Here is a 2,111-nt window from a genome sequence, read left to right on the forward strand (position 1 = left end):
TGATGAACACCATGACCAACTTGGGGACAGCTTTATTTGGCTCACACTTCCACATCATAGTCCACCATCCAGTCAATGACCACAGGAACTCAAAGCAGAAACCTGGAGGCGAGAACTGTAGCAAAGGCTTTGGGAAACCCGCTCACTGGCTTCTTCTCTATGACTTGCTCAGCCTGGTTTCTTATATAATCCAGGACCACCTGCCCAGCGATGTCACCACCCACAGTGAACTGGACCCTCCCACATCAATTACTAAGAAAAGTAATTAGTGGGCAGTGATGGTGGTACACACCTTTAATCCTAGTACCAGGGAGGCAGAGGCAGGAAGATCGAGTTTTGAGTTCCAAGACAACCAGGGCTCCACATAGAAACCCTGTCTCAAAAAAACAAAAAGAAAGAAAGAAAGAAAGAAAGAAAGAAAGAAAGAAAGAAAGAAAGAAAGAAAGAAAGAAAGAAAGAAAGAAATAGAAAGAAAGAACATGCACCATAGCCTTGCCTATAGGCAAATATTTTCCATGAGGGCGCTGGGGGTTCAACTCAGAGCCTCAGGTGGCAATCACCTTTACCTGCTGAGCTATCTCCCTGGACCTGGTTTAGAATTCTTCAGCACCATGTGTCTATCCCCTTCCTTAGTAATGGAGTATTGTTCCTTATGAGCAATTGCCAAATTTTTACACAAATGTATCGGATGCCTACGTGATTGTGGGACATCATAGTTTTAAGACTTATTCCTTGTGCTTAGAATACAAAATCCACTAATAATGGAAATATACTAATAAAAATATCTAGAGCTGGGTGGTGGTGGCTCACACCTTTAATACCACTACTTGGGTCGCAGAGACAGGTGGATCTCTGAATTCTGTAGGCCAGCCTGGTCTACAGAGTAGGTTCCAGAACAGCCAAGGCTACACAGAGAAACTCCATCTTGAAATAAAATAATCTAGTTATACCATCAATATAAATTTACACCAAATAGCTGCTCATTAAATAGTGTCTAGAGGGGGTGGAGAGTTGGCTCAGGATTAGATCACCTGCAGCTCTTGCAGAGGACCTGGGTCTAACCCCCAGCACCCACAACCATCTGTACCTACAGTTCCAGGTGACACAGACCTACATGTAGGCAAAACACCCATACACGTTAAAATCCAAAAAAAAATCCCAAAATCAGTACTCTGAAAAAAAAACATGTCCAAGAACTTGTTATTCCTCAATAATGTGACAATAAAAGCAGCTTTATGTCTGTGTATATGCTCAGATGACTGTGTAGGATGGAGGTTAACCTGAGATGTCTTCCTGAAGGCTATCGACTTTTAACTTTTTGAGACAAAGTCCCTCACTGTGGTTTGAATAAGCATGGCCTCCATAGACTCATATTTGAATGCTCAGGGAGTGGCATTAGGAGTGGACTTCCAGGAGGAAGTTTGTCCTGGGTGGGGGGTGGGCTTTGGGGTTTCAAATGCCCAAGCAGGGCTCAGTGACTCTCTTCCTACTGCTGCTGATCCTGCATGCTGCCAGCTCCCTGCCATGAAGACAATGGACTAAACCTTTGAACCATAAGGCAGCTCCAATTACATGCTTTCCTTTAGAAGAGTTGTTGTGGTCGTGGTCTCTTCACAGCAATAGAAACACTCACTGAGCCCAGAGTTTGTAATTCACAATTCTAGCTAGCTCTATGTCTCTACCTCCCCAGTGCTGAGATTGAAGGGGTGTTTTAAGACCTGGGGACCCAATGCTTTACTAACTGAGTGTCTCCCCAGCCCAACTGTATCCTGTTTGTTATCTAGACATGGTCTCACTATGTAGCTACAGCTGTCCTGGAACTATGCAAACCAGGCTGACTGAAATGCAGATCCACCTGCCTCTGCTGGGATCAAAGGCAAGTAAGTGCCACCTTGACTGGCTGCCCAACTGTATCTTAAGAAATGAGCTGGAGCGGGATTGTGGTGGTGCACACCTTTAATCCCAGCACTTGGGAGGCAGAGCCAGGTGGATCTCTCTGAGTTTGAGGCCAGCCTAGGCTACAGAGTGAGTTCCAGGAAAGGTGCAAAGCTACACAAAGAAATCCTGTCTCGAAAAAAAACAAAAAAAAAAACAAAAAATGAGCAGAGCAA

The sequence above is a fragment of the Peromyscus californicus genome, unplaced genomic scaffold, assembly GCF_007827085.1.
Source record: "Peromyscus californicus insignis strain IS unplaced genomic scaffold, ASM782708v3 Scaffold_4__1_contigs__length_199733344, whole genome shotgun sequence".
Lineage (NCBI taxonomy): Eukaryota > Metazoa > Chordata > Mammalia > Rodentia > Cricetidae > Peromyscus > Peromyscus californicus.